Consider the following 15,882-nt stretch of genomic DNA (forward strand, 5'->3'; position numbering starts at 1 on the left):
GAGGGGGTGGGGAGCAAGAGTATCTTTTCTGCAGCAAAATCGGCATCTCCGAGCGGATTCCGGTGATGCAAGCGTAAATAATCCCATTGATTCAAATTTTCAGGAGCCTAGTTTCCCTCAGGTCAGATCCTTTCTCCTGAGAAAGGAAGAGAATCACCTCCTCCGACTGACGCTGGCTAAGCCGAAGCCATGCGGGAGCCATTGGCCCCTGACAAGTTGTTACCCACCTGTTTCCAGTCAGCTTCAGAGTTTGAGGATTCATGAATAAATGAATATTAGTTACGTTTTACATTGCCTAAGTGTGTAACAACAACATAACAATTACTTATGTCTCATACTGCCTAACAACTTTTACTAATATATATGTTTATGTATATATGCATGTATATATATACATACACACACCTCCTTGACTGATACGTGTGTGTGTGTGTGTGTGTGTGTGTGTGTGTGTGTGTACCTGGCTGACTTTTTCTCCTAGATGGCTTGTCCTAGGAAAGATGAAACTCTTTTCAGGTATACTGTAAAGTTTTTCAACTTGGGAATAGGGCTCCCTGAAATGTACCCCAAATTATGTATGTGCAAATCAGAGCATTCTTTTCTGAGAAGAGCCTTCTTCAGATTCATAATCACCTTCCTACACAACTCTCATCACACCAAAAATCAAATCAATAAATCATCTCTGCCAAGTATCTCTAATTATCTCAAGAAGTACTATAAGCCCCATCCACTTCCAATTGGCAGGATAAAAATGGGTGCCTCCCCTGCTACTTTCCACTCTCTCAAGAAATCTCCCTTCTTCTGTGAACTGATTCTTACTCCTGGTTTTTATGATTTTTCTCCCCCCGCCCCAACCTGAGAAATCCACAAACCCTATACCACATCCCTGCTGTGAAGCTGGGACACCCTAGCTCACTGTTTTCCTTCCTTCCTCTGAACTGCTATAATGATGATGACTATTTATATTTATTTGCTGCTTTTTATATACTGATATATTTTTAGCTTGTTTTTTAGCCATCTGTGTTTCTGTCTCCCCAAGTCACTTTGAAAGGTCTTTGAGGGCAGCCATTGTGTTATTTGTTTATACCCATACCTCCTGCCATCATGAATCTTAAGCAGAAATGGGGGGAGGAAAACGTTGAGGGCCAAGGCAGGAACAAGGTTAGCAGAGCCCATGGAATGGGGTGTATGTTTAGATAAGCACTCTCCCTGCCCTTGGGAAATAATTAACTTGCACCCCCCTGTTACCATGTGAGTAGATGCTCTTTGCCACTTCCAAAAACTGTTTTTTCAAAGAGCACTGATTATTATTGATTTGGTAGGGTATTAAGGTCCCCAAATATTTCACTTTCATGTAGGAATTGGTTAAAGATAGTGCCTATCTTATATGCCACTTATGGGTTTAAATAAACTCTATATTTATGGAAAGCAAATTAGAAGTACCTAAAGTTTTTTAAGTACAAACCCGGACACCCAACAGTTCCTCTTTTCCAAAGTGACCCCGCAAATATGCTCACAAGAGCCTAAGGATATAAGCTCAATAATGTTCTTTGCAGCATTCTTTGTAAGCCAATAAAGTAGAGACACCATAAATATTCATTAATATGAGAAAAGATAAGTCACACAAATTGTGGTACTTGTATAGTAGAAAAAAACTTAGAAGGGGTTGAAAAAATTGAGCTTATAGTGCATATACTGACATGGAAAGAAGTAGGTAGCTTGTTGACTGAATACAGCAAATCATTGTGTATGATAGGAGGAATTATGCACATTATCAGCAGTGGTTATCCCTGGGGAATTTTTCTGTGTGGTTTAACATTTTTTTTTAATGAATGTGTTCTACTTTTGTTATTTAAAAAATAATAAAAGTAAATATGATTGTGCAATTTTAAAAATAAATCATAAGGAAAAACCTAGCTATTCCTTCAACAAATGTCTGGCATATAGTAGGTGCTTAAAAAAGATCTATTGATTGGTTGCAGATCTGTGACATTTCTACTAGGATACAGCAGTATGGGGGGATGGATTGGGATAACAAAGAAGGACAACAGGCACTGGGTTTTTATTCTTGATGGAATGACCGACCTCCTTTCCTTTACATTTGAGGACTAATTTGAAAACCTCTTGGACTCTGTCCACTTTAAGAAATGATTAAAGTTAAGTGCTCAGAACATAAAGTGCTGACCTTTCCCTTGTGCAACTGTTGTTTGACAAATGGAGTTTTAAGGTAAGACAAGCAAGAACCGCTTTGGTTCAGTTCACTGATCGCCAGCAAGCTCTGGAGGGAAACTCAGGAACCTGGTAAGGACACAGGTTTGCCCAGATCCTTGTCATGGCTGGTGTAACATTAAGGAACCCTCCAGTGAGGGAGGTTAGGAAAGTCTAATCTACACAGAGTCTCTGGAGCTTTATTACAAGGGGACTCGGGACTTTGGAAAAGTCAGTGGTCAGGAGTTACGATGCCCAGCACACAGCCTCCAGGCCTCCACAGCAGAAAGTAACAAAGATAAGCCATAGATTAGATACTACATTTTTCTTTAAGGAAAAAAATGACTGAAGATTTCCTCCAAGGTAAGATAGATTTCCCAAAGCACTATTTCCATTCCTCTAGAGAAAACATACTGGAGTCTTGTCTTACTTTATAGTGAGAAGATATCTTATGTCTGTAATCATTTCAAGAAAAAAATGAAAGCACTGCCATATTTCCTGCTTGTTTTTTTATCATCTATTCATCCACATATCTTAGGATTCTGAGGCCAGATTCTATTTAAAAGCACATCTGGAGCCCCTTGGGTGTGATAGGGTCACACTTTCCCAACTGAGAGTTAAAAACAAGCATTTAACTTGACTTACAATTCAAGATTCCCTGAAATTCCCTGATTGTAATTGTACCAGGCTTCCCTGGTAGCTCAGACAGTAGAGAATCCACCCCACAATGCAGAAGACCTGGGTTTGACTCCTGGGTCAGGAATATCCCCTGGAGAAGGGAATGGCAACTCACTTCAGTATTTTTGCCTGGAGAATCCCATGAACAGAGGAGCCTAGCAGGCTACAGTCCGTGGGGCTGTAGAGTCAGACATAACTGAGCAACTAACACTTTCACAATTCAGGATAAAAACAAATAAGGGAAAAGGGAGTGGGCAGGGCCTGCTGTCCCACCTTGACCAGGTGATCATTAACACTGCTGCCAAAATTACTTCCACGTGCTGAGATGCTTGGCCCGGCTTCCCTTCCAGTGCCTTCTAGTCCTTCATTTAGGCAATTTCCTCTCTCTCCATCAGGCTGTTCTCCCTCTTGGGGAACGGCTGGGCAGTTACAACAGGCATACAGGTGTCTCTTCATTATTTTTAAAGTGTTATGCTGTATTCTTCATGTTTAAGTGTTTTCTGTCTTAAACTGGAAAGTCAGAGATGGTAATCATATCTGCAAGATGTGAAACATAGCCAAGACCTGCTTTGGAGGTGTTTTCTGGTGATGGCAATGATCAAGACTGTCCTCAGATACAGTTTCTACCTCCAAGATCTAATCCCCCCTCTACCTTGGGCTTCCCTGGTGGCTCAGTAGTAAAGAATCTGCCTGTCAATGCAGGAGACGTGGGTTCAATCCCTGGGTCTGGAAGATCCCCTGAAGAAGAAAATGGCAACTCTCTCTAGTACTCTTGCCTGGGAAATTCCATGGTGGGCTACAGTCCATGAGGTTGCAAAAGTCACACACGACTCAGCACACATGCATCTACCCTTCTCATCCTGATAAACACATATAACTACTGCCATTTTTAAGCATGGATATGTGCCACTTGCTTTAAATACATCATCTAATTTAAAATATCCTAGTGAATTACATACTTTCATTACCAGTCCCCTTTTACAACCAAGGAAACTGAGGCTCAGAGAGAGATGTTACTTAAGTGATTTGACTCTGATCACGCAGATAATAATTTCCACCATTTCAACTCTGCCTGACCTTCCAGTGTCCCGGGGAATGCCTAGAGTCCCTAGATCCCTCGGAGGACTATAAACATTGAAAAGAGAGTTGGTAAACCAATATGAATAATGGCAAATTGGGTTGAAAGCATGTAGTCATCATTATGGGCTTTCCAGGTGGCACTAGTGGTAAAGAACCTGCCTGCCAATGCAGGAGACAAAAGAGATATGGGTTTGATCCCTGGGTCAGGAAGATCCCCTGGAGGAGGGCATGGCAATCCACTCCAGTATTCTTGCCTGGCGAATCCCCATGTATAGAGGAACCTGGCAGGCTACAGGGTTGTAAAGGCTACAGTCCATAGGGTTGTAAAGAGTCCATACGACTGAGCAACTTAGCATGCACACACTCAGAGCCTTCATTACTCAGTTCTGAATTCTATACACAGATAGATGGCAGTGACCTTCAGACTTCAGTTTTGAACTAGTGTGACTACTGCTGCTTTCTATAACCCAGGCCCTGTGCTTGGCTCTTAGAGGAGATGTATTATAGGCCTCAAAGACCATGGGACTCATTTCCCAGGGCTTAGTCCCACAGTATCATGATGGAGTAAGTGCTCCATGCCCTTGGAGATGCACAAGATCCAGATACGAGAAGGAGGAAATATTGGAGGCAGGCATTTAGTCATGTTTACACCCTGTCTCCCTTTATGCTGAGAACCTTCAGTAACTTTGGTTCCTTTGCTCATCATGGTAATGGTTCTACCAAAGCTTAAGAAACAGCCTGTGGCCAGCGAGTCTGCCTTATAAAAGTTAACAGGATCAGAAATAGGAAGCAGAAATGTTAGGAGGAGTAACACAGGAACACTCCAGCGTTTCCTAAACAAATTACCATAGTTTTGAAGAGTATGAGTCTCTGGGGAAAGTGGGAAAGTGATCCACATCATTCTCATGCAGATGGGCCTCAGAGTGTATTTTAAGAAACACTGTTTATACCAAGAGAAGTAAATATATGACCCTTTCATCTAAGATCAGACATTGATAAAGATCAAGTCCACATTTCCACGGAATGAGCACTGGGATCAAACAGCAAATTCCTGGTAACTCTCACCGATAATAGATCACACCTTACACAAAGTTGGGGCACCAAGTGCAACTTGGAAAAGACACAGCAGGTGCCACACGGACGGCACCAGACCTGTCACTGGACAAAGTCATTCACAGGCTTTTCTTGCTGGCGATGTCACCACCATCCCCCATACACAAATCCAACAAAAACAAGAGGAAACCATAAAGTGTGAAGTCCAACGAAGTTCAGATTACTCCCATAACAGAGGCTTAGATGCATTCGTGATAGGTCACATTTCAAGCCTAGAAATGCTTTTTTTCTTTTTCCAATGGGGGAGAGAGGGCTGCTTGCCGGTGCTCTCAACACATAGGCAGCCTATTTATTGGGCTGTTGACACCCTTGGGGCACCGGGAGCCTTTGGAGGGTGATAGGGTAGATGCCCCTTGAAAGAGGAGGTGGAGGGAAGAGAGAAAAAAATTGAGCATCTGTGACAATTGACCTGGGGCTCGCCGTGGAAATGGGGTGCTGCTCCCCTCCCCCAACACATCTGTGCTCCAGGCCCAATCCCAGGAGGCACAGCAAGGGTTAATGCTCCCTAAGGTGCTGGAGGCTCTGATGAAAGGCCTGTGTATAAGCATAAAGTATCACCTCAGAAGTTGAAGGATTTGATTTCAGCTTCTTCATTGTGATGTTGACAGTGCATACTGTGAGTTTGACATTTTTAACTACTTCGCAGGCCCCAAATAAAAAGGGCTGGGTGAGAGTCTGTGGGAAAAGAGGGTAAGAAGGGGGCCATTACCCTCCCCAATTTTGATTTTATACAAATCAGTGAACAGCATTAAAGTCTGCAATTGCAAGCCATGTCCAGCAATGCTGCTTCGGAGATTTGTGTAAATTCAGTAAACTGGGAGATGCACATTGCATTCCTTCTAACCTGAGAACTGAGTCTTTATGAAACCAGAACCCACGGGGAGGCCTCAAGAGACCCGGCTGTCTGTAAAGTGAGAGTATTTTATGGTTCGTGGTGATTGTCTAAAGAAAAAGGCCCTGAGTTCAATTTTCACCAGCTATGGATAGGCCATCACAATCAGAGATAAGCTCTCAGGAAAGGAAGGGGATTGGGACAGACACTGGTGTTCCCAGCTCGATGCCTGCCACCAGGATTACTGGGTGATTAATGCCTATGATAAAATCTGCCCTGCATGGCATTGACAGTAAGATCCCTGTGGTTCCTGAAACCTGGGGCTCTGGCACATACTAGCCCTGCTCCCATCTCCTCTTACCAGCCCTGGACATTAGCCAGGGATGGGACACAAGGCCTAGAGGAAAGGCTGTTAACAGCGAGGATGCCCAGGAAGGAGGCACCCCAGAGGAGAGAGAAGGTGGCTCCCCAGGGGACAGTGCCCAGCTTGGAAACCTGGTCAATCCCTGGTCAGGGAACTAAGATTCTGCAAGCAGTGTGGCCAAAAAAAAAAAGAAATATTAAATTAAATTTTAAAAGCCTCCATAACTCTGCTGAGAAGTCAGAAAGGCTAAGGGACCGAACTCTAAGCTCTAAGACCTTTGGAGGTAGTAAAGCCCTCAGATCTGTCATCACTGCTGTTTTAGATTTTACACCTAAAGTAAATCCAGGGGAACAGATTTAAAACAGATTAAGCCTTTTCCAGGTACAATAATCTATTCTGAAACCTAAAAATCTGTTGGTGAGGAAATTATTTTAAAGCAGAGACTATTAACAAAGGAGAATAACGATTCAATTTATTGGTTATCACTTATTATTTTGACAAATTGTAGTAATGCCAGTCCTATTGATCAAGGTCACGAGATGCTATTGTTAGGTTAGAAACTGCTTAAGAATATAGCTAATACTTTAATACTATAGCTAATACTATCTATGGTGAAACAGATCACCAGCCCAGGTGTGATGCATGAGACAAGTGCTCGGGCCTGGTGCACTGGGAAGACCCAGAGGAATCGGGTGGAGAGGGAGGTGGGAGGGGGGATCGGGATGGGGAATACGTGTACATCTATGGCTGATTCATATCAATGTATGACAAAACCCACTGAAATGTTGTGAAGTAATTAGCCTCCAACTAATAATAAATAAATAAATAAATAAATAAAAAAGAATATAGCTAATACTTTTGGAATAAATATAAAAATGATGTTACTGACCTATTGGAAAGCACAGGGAACTACACTTAATATCTTATAACGGAAAAGAATGAAAAAAGAACATAAGTGTGTATATATATATGTGTGTGTGTAATACACATATACATATGTATATGAATAAGTATGAATCAAATACACATGAATCATTCTGCTGTACATTTGAACCTAACACAACACTGCAAATTAACTATACTTCAATAAAAAGATAAATTCTTTGTTTTCTAAGAAGAGTGTAGTCAACATAATAAGGAGGCTTGGGAATGTTATTTTAGCAATAGGATACTTTTGAAATGAAATCTTGGGCAGAATTTAGTGACATACAACAGTTCAGAGGGTAGTGTCCCTGGAGAGGTCCTACAGCCCATCCTGCCAGCCTAGCCCAACTCCCACCTGCAGGAAAGAGAAGAGAGAAGATATACATTTTACAGACGGGGCTGGATGAATTGAGCTAAATGAAATCATGCTTTCCCTGTTTACTTCACCCTATATTGGACCTCTGCCCTCAGCTCCTTGGCCCATACCCTCTGCACCACCCAACTTGGCACTTCATGATGCACAGCAAGGACCTGTGTGTTCACATCTGCTTCCTGCAGGCAGCTCTTACCTCCCAAGCAGATTCTCGTCATCCTGACACAGAGACCATGTTCCCTCTGTGCCAGCCTGGTCCTGGGCATGCACAAGCTGTTTGTTCCAGTTAGAGAAGGAGACTTAAAGTCACTGGATGACTAAAAGTTAGCAGGCAGGAAGATCTGATCCAATTTGGGATGCTAGTGACAGGCTGGAATGGGAGGTGAGGTGGCGGGCATGTGGGCATCAGAGTCTCAGATGAGGAAACCTGACTGGCTTTCTTCTCTGTCTTCCTCCTGTCCCTTCTTCAGCGCCCTCTTCGAAATCATACGTCAGATGCAGATGATCATTTCCACCTATTTCCCGAAGATGCAATCAGCATCACTTAATAATGGTGAACAGTATGTTCAAAGTCCAGAGAAAATAATACATTATCGTCTAACAAATGTCATGTGAACTTGAGGGCTACATGGAAGCACTAATCTTCAGAATCACTATCTTTTAATTTGCAATTGTATTTGCTCATTCATCCGCTGAGTCATTCACAAAACATTACATGAAGCAGTTTACAGTGTACACAGCAAATCTTCATTGAGCACCTCCTGAATTCCAGACTCTATTTTATTTTGGAATCTGAGCAGCTATGAACACTCATAGAACATTCCTTGGATTTCTACTGATTGGGAGATATAATGGAAAAATACACTGAAAAAGATATTTCAATCCCTATTTTCATAAAAATAAAATCAACCTGTAGAGGCACTACTCTAAGGCCCAGAGAGAATAACTGAGATTGTGAGTTCGAGAAGTGAAGCAACCTGACAATAAAGTACGGGGAAGTGAGCGTGATGGACCAGCATCTTGGATAAAAAGAACATGTTCCTGGAGGAGCCCAGGTCTTCCCTGAAGATGCGTGTGGACCACAGTCTGTCTGAGGTCAGAAAGTCAAAGGTCACAACCAGTGAATCATAACAGCTTGTCAGCCTTTCCTGGAACACATTACATAGCTTGGAAACAAAGTAAGCAGGTGTATGTTTCCAGCAAACTTTTTGGGTCTTGGACTTGGAGCAAGGAACCCCTACAAATGCACTCTCCAAAGCAGGTAAAAGCATGCCCCACCCCCACTCCCCCACCCAAACTTCCAAACCAGGCCTACAACACGTCCAGTCCTAGGAGAAACTCATTCCTTCTGGGAGGGGAGAAGGGTGGATATGTCAGAGGGTAGAAGTGGGCTTGTCACTAACTTTGAATAACATATCACCCCTCTGGTGAGTGAGTAGGAAGGAAAGAAGGAAAGGATATTCCAGAATCTGTGAGGTGAGGACAAGTGCAGAGAGAGGGTTGTTCCATGATACACATGGGCACAGGAGCACCCTGATCTGAACCAAAGACACTGGCTCAGGACCTAGCCCGACCCCTCTGACACTGTAAGTATCCAGGTGCATTATGACACTTAGCTCTGGTTTTCATTCTAGATTTACTGCCTATTTTACTATTCTTTCCCTGTCCTCAGCAGTTTGTTCCAAATCATTTTCTCTTTTAATTCATTGCCCTCATGTTCCATTTCCTCTTGATCTGTATTTATGAGCTGCCAAGGCCACGTGAGGCACTGCAAGAACCATCAATAATGCGTCTGTTCCCTGTCACTCGAAACAGAAAAATATCTGCCCATGGTTTCCCACCCCTCTGTCCTTGCATTATTCCATGGCTTCAGTTGTAACTCCATGAGGTAGTTTGGAAAACAGTTAGTATCAACCCACCTAGGATGAAACTTCAATACTAAAAGGCAAGCATCCTGGGAAACCCCTTAGTCCAGGCAAAAGAGGGTTGATTACTCTAAACCCACCACAGTTTCTATTAGCAACTTCCCTGATGGCTTCCCAAGCTTCCCTGGTGGCTCAGATGGTAAAGAATCTCTCTGCAGTGCAGGAGATCTGGGTTTGATTCCTGGGTTGGGAAGATCCCTGGAAAAGGGAATGGCAACCCACTCCTATATTTTTGTCTGGAGAATCCCATGGACAGAGGAGCCTAGCTAGTGGGCTACAGTCCATGGGGCCACTAAGAGTCAGACATGACTGAATGACTAACACTTTTGAAAGCCTCAAAAAACAAATGCAAGTGGAAATGGCATGTTTCTACACAAGTCCCTTAACACTTACTGGATTGCCATCAGCCCCTCTCATGTCAAGATTCTACTTGGCTTCCTCTTTTTCCCACTGAGCCCCACTTCTTGCAATAACATAAACCTCTGTTCTATTCCATGTATCCCTCTTCCCTGCCATCCTTCCTTCCTTCAGCATTATCCCTTACCCTTGGGCAACCTCCTTTTCTTCCCCAACCTATTTCAGTAACAGGTGTTTGAGTAAGCTGTGAAGTCTCTACAAGAGATGCTGTGGTACGCCCTCCTGGGAAGGCTGCATGTTTCAGTGAGAATTTAACCTGTGTGCTTGCACTGCTAGACCCCTCCACAAGCAGCAGAGAGCCCCCATCAGCCAGCTCCTCAGGATCTGCCTCACCCAAAGGCCCATCCTTTCCCAAGTGGTTCATCTCCAGCTACTGATCCATGTAGGAATACAAAGGTCAAGAAATTCCAAGTTGACTTGGGTCACTCCAAGGCCATATGCATTCCCCAGCTGCCTGCAGGGCTGGCTGGGGCTCTGTTGGGCCTGCATCATAAATCACCTTCTCCTTGTGTTCTGTCCAGATTCCTCCCTGCCCTCATGCAGGTGTGCATCTCACAACATCCCACAATAGCCTAAATCACTCAATATAAGACTTACTTCCTGCTTTCAGAGAACCAAACCTATATTGTAACCTCCAACATTGAGAACTTTACATTATTAAAAAGGGGAAAGTACAGTTTCTCCAGAGTAATCAGCAAAGTCTATTTTCTTAGATAACCAGGATACCGAATCAGGATGAGAAATTGCAATCTGAAAAACCACAGCACACGCTGCAAGGTGGAAACAACTGAACAGATAACCTGGAAGAAACACAAAGTGGAAGCACAACGGCAGCTTTAATAATTAAATAAGATGCGTAAGGTCAAATAAGTGTAGTGGAAACTGCAGTGACCATAAGCTCTTAAGCAGCACTTAGTATGTGCCCAACGCCTTTCACAGTGCTTTGTGTCTTAGCTCAGTAAAGTCTCATCTCAACAGCGTGAGTTGGGTCCTTCCATTATCCGCATTTCATGGTGAGGAAACTGAGGCACACATAGATGGAGTGAGTGCTCAAAGCTGAACAGCCAAAGTGTGGGAAGAGCTAGGATTTTAACTAAACAACTGGCCCCAAAGACTCCCCCAATCTGTTATTCTATATGATGTGAATATAATACGTGTACTCCATGTATCTATAATCAAACTAGAGAAGAGGGTAAATGGGAGTGAGAAATCAAGTGGTAAGGAACCTGAAGACACACAGGACTCAAAGGGACAGGTCAGATGGGACATGAGAACAGCCCATTACAGCAGAGATCTTGATTCTATAGCAGGATTCTGGCCTCACATCCATCCTTCGCTTATATCACAGGAGGCCAATTCAGGGTTGATCTGCCTAGGTCTGCATGTGAAGGCAGATAAATGAATGTACCTGGACAGAGAAATGCAGGAATAAAGACAAATCTTGATAGAAATAGGAAGTAAACTTGACTCAGTGGAAGGGAAACAAGTGATAAGGTTAATGCCCTCATCCCATGGCAATAAACATCCCCTCCAGGATCAATAGACCACATAAATATTTTGATGGCCCTCCTTTCTCCCTGGATAAGGAAATCCTCTGTATTAAACTGAGATACAGCCAGGCCCATTCTCAAACTTGTGGGTATCATTTAGGTACCTTTCTATCCCCATCTTGATTCCACTATGAAAATTCAATTCCTTTAATTCCCAGAAAATAGGATAGATAACAGAGAAGGCAATGGCATCCCACTCCAGTACTCTTACCTGGAAAATCCCATGGAGGGCAGAGCCTAGTAGGCTACAGTCCATGGGGTCGCCAAGAGTCGGACACAACTGAGCAATTCCACTTTCACTTTTCACTTTCATGCACTGGAGAAGGAAATGGCAACCAACTCCAGTGTTCTTGCCTAGAGAATCCCAGGGACGGGGGAGCCTGGTGGGCTGCCGTCTATGGGGTCACACAGAGTCGGACACAACTGAAGCGACTTAGCAGCAGCAGCAGCAAGACAGATAAAGAACACACCCTGAGAAATGTTGGCTTCAGTACATAGCACAAATAATAGATACAAAATTTTTTCTTTTCCTTTTATCCAACCAGGATGCTGCAGAGAAACTAGATAAACCAATGAACTAACACATCAATCCGAGGGTACAGGGGTGAGCCTTGGATTCCTTCCCTCATACTCAGGAAGCCCAAGTCGCCTGTTTTCCTTTGTGAATTGTCCGCTCACCCATGAGTTACTGCTGAACTGAGATAACCCAGGTCACTTCTGCTTCTCAAAGATGAAATTTTAAACCACATCCTACCTTCTGCTTCTTGGTAGCAGAAAATAGAAAAAGTTGAAGATAAATAAATTTTTTAAAAATCCTACGTTGCAGATTATTCATATTCCAAGTCTTTAGTCAAGCAGGATCTACATTTCAGTGTCTCTGTTTCTCTGAGCTCTGTGCACTATTCAGATGGATGTGGAAATTGAACCCCAGGCTAGATATGTAGAAAGGAAAACAGCTATTTTCTCTTTTACGTGGAAATCCTATGTTCCACAGAGCACTATGGAGAAATTAACAGCTTTAATAACTTGGGGTGATGGCTCCCTCTACCTCAGCCAGTGTAATGTAGTCACGGTGCAGCATAAATCAGACTGTCTAATGCAGACTGTCTCTTGAAGGCTCAGGGAAGCCTCTTACTCACTTAGAACAAATCAGCATGGTTTATTTCCAAGACAGATTCAGCACTTCCCCACAAGCTTTAATCACCTCTTGGTACCTTAGAACATTCAATGCACATACCCTCAGAGGTAAGGGAACATTGTGGAAGGACTACGCTTTTGTGTGTGATGCTTCCATCCTGAATACATAAAAATACCATTTTTTAAAACATTAGTCATTGTTTTTAAGACCATATCTCAGGCATTTGTGCAAATACAGAAATACATGACCCACCCAGAATGTGTAATCAGTATAAAGTCTCCCCACCCCCCCCCACACACATAGAGTTTTGGAACAAAGTAGTTCCAAACTCAATAACTATTTGCAATCACTTATTAAAAAGCTCAGCTGATATCCTGTTTCTTCCCTTTTCTTCCAATCGCCTTCCTCTTTTCTGTCTTCTTGCCCATCCTTCTCATATGATTTAAGTCAAGAAGAATGTAATCATATCTACATTAGGCACTAGCACTCACTCTTTTTCAGAACTGTTTCACACGGAATGACCTCATCACAAGTTAATCCTTCATTGCTGCTAAAATAAATCTCTATTGAATGAGGACATTTGTTTCCCTCCCTTCAAAAGGCGTTTAAAAAATTTTTAAAGTAAACTCGGGAAGGAAATGTCTCAGATGCATCTGGGTTCCCAGAGAACAGCATCAAAATGCTGCATGCATATAAGCCATGTTTGGAGATGGTTATCTAATAGGACGTCTGCATCTCTTTCCTTTCCCTGCCACTTCCTGTTTTGTGGGATTCTTCCGCTCCTATGGAGAGTGACTCCTTCTGATTGGAACACACTGGCTAACTTGGGGCCCTCTGTTCCACTTGGTGGAATCTCATTGGCTATCCTGAAGCCCAGGGGTCAGTTTGGGAGTGATCCTCCTAGAGAAGGCGTCTGGCCCTGGGACCTTGGCAAGCTGACTGTGACAGGTTTCTCCAACAACTTCAGTGGCAGGCTGAGCTTCCAGGTGATTACATAATCCTGCTTTCTGGTCTGCTCATGTGTTTGGACTGGAGCCATTTCCCTGGAAGAGGGCTGAACCAAACAGGGCTATCTGCTCACTGACCACAGCGCAGTGCCTCTGGGCCGAGGTCCCCTCTGAAATTATGGAATATCCCCTTATCTTTCCCAGGCCACTCAGGCCCAGGGTTCTCAGAGACATGCATTTGGAAATAGGAGATCTTCCACTTGCCTGAAATGAGTCTGGAATTTCACTTTTCATTGTAAATCACTGTTAAATTGGAGAGCTCTGCTGGAAAAGCAGGAGTTAATGCTAACACTGGCTAGAATATATTCCTTTTTTGCAATATTGGGCATGCCCATGTAATACACATTCAACTACATGTGTACACCAGATGAAGATATGGATCATGCAGAGGTTAACTTAATGTATATACGTTTTCCAAAGACACAACACCATGTCCTGGAGAAATAATTAGAAGACTACTTTTTGGTGAAGCTTAATGCTGCTAGTATGTAAATTTAGGTGGCCTCCTACTGAAAAAAACACAAATCCACAGCAGGTGGTGGTTTAATTTAATGATAGAAGGATAAAGTGCTGAAAGGGATACTGTAGACCAGTGGGGGTTTTTTGTTTTTTGGGGGGTTTTTTTTTGGTCACTCCTTGAGGCATGTGGGATCTGAGTTCCACAACCAGGGATCAAAACTATACCCCCTGCAGTGGAAGCACAGGGTCTTAACCACTGAACCACTACAACAGTCTGACCAGTGGTTTTTAAAGAGTGGTCCCTTGAACACAGTATCAGTGTCACCTGGGAGCCTATTAGAAATGCAAATTCTCAGGTCCAACCTCACCTACTGAATCAGAAACTCTGAGTGGGACTCAACAATGTCTCAACAAACCCCTACCCCTCCCTTGCCACAAATCTGTTGATCAGATACACACTACTGTATATGAAAGAGATAAACAACAAGGACCTACTGTATAGCACAGGGAACTACAGTCAATATCTTATAATAACCTACAATGGAAAAGAATCTGAAAAAGAATATATATATATGAGAGAAATGAAGTTGCTCAGTTATGTGCAACTTTTTGAGATCCCATGGACTATAGTCCTACTAGGCTCCTCCATCCATGGAATTTTCCAGGCAAGAGTACTGGAGTGGGTTGCCATTTCCTTCTCCAGGGGATCTTCCCAACCCAGGGATTGAACCCAGGTCTTCTGCATCGCAGACAGACACTTTACCTTCTGAGCCACCAGGGAGGCCCATATATATATATATCTTTTGTTGCATATATATCTGTATCATTTTGCTGTACATCTGAATCATTGTAAATCAACTATATTTCAATAAAAAATAATTTAAAAATATCCCCCCAAGTGATTTTGTTGCAAGAAAAGTTTGAAAACTACATTCTAGGTGAAGCTAGAACTTGATATGGTCTAATTGAGGAAGTGTGAGGCTTACTCTAGAGCAGGGGTCCCCAGTCCCCAGTACCAGGGGACTGGTACCGGTCCATGGCCTGTTATGCACTGGGCCACACATCAAGAGGTGAGTGGCAGACAGGCAGGCAGGTGAGTGAGCTAAGCTTCTGTATTTACAGTCACTTCCAAATGCTTGCATTTCTGCCTGAGCTCTGCCTCTTGTCAGACTATGGAGGCATAATAAATATAATGGGGCTTCCCAGGTGGCTAGTGGTAAAGAACATGACTGTCAATACAGGAGACATAAGAGATATGGGCTCAATCCCTAGGTCAAGAAGATCTCCTGGAGGAGGGCATGGCAACCCACTCCAGTATTTACTTGTGGAGAATCCCATGGACAGAGGAGCTCGGCCTCTTGGGTTGCAAAGAGTCGGACATGACTAAATTGACTTAAACTGTCTTAAATTGACTAAACTGTCTCCCCCGACTCGTCCCCAGTCTGTGGAAAAATTGTCTTTCATGAAACTGGTCACTTGGTGCCAAAAGGTTGGGGACTGCTGCTCTAGAGAGTTACACATGCTCTCTGAATCATCACTCCATCATGATCTAGTCCTGCTTCAGCTATATCTAATCCACGCTATTCCTACTTTCTCATGAAAGATGCTACTAGTAGTAGCTGTCTAATTCCCTGCTCCCACACAATTATACCTCCCTTCCCCATACACATAGTAGTAATTAGCTGTAACATGTGCAGCTCTTCAGACATCCAGATGTATCAACTCACCAAGAAATTCTACTCAAAATTCCTCCATGGGGCAGACATAAAACTCCCCATTTTATAGATGCTGGTAATCGAAGTTGCCAGTGATCT

At 43.2% G+C, this 15,882-nt stretch overlaps 1 protein-coding gene across 2 annotated transcripts in view; it reads right to left on the reverse strand.

Annotated features, from left to right (window-relative positions):
- NCKAP5 (NCK associated protein 5) overlaps window positions 1-15,882 on the reverse strand; it is a 1,111,865-nt gene that overhangs the window by 1,006,257 nt on the left and 89,726 nt on the right. The window lies entirely within an intron of this gene.

This window comes from Cervus canadensis, chromosome 15 (genome assembly GCF_019320065.1).
Source record: "Cervus canadensis isolate Bull #8, Minnesota chromosome 15, ASM1932006v1, whole genome shotgun sequence".
Taxonomy (NCBI): domain Eukaryota; kingdom Metazoa; phylum Chordata; class Mammalia; order Artiodactyla; family Cervidae; genus Cervus; species Cervus canadensis.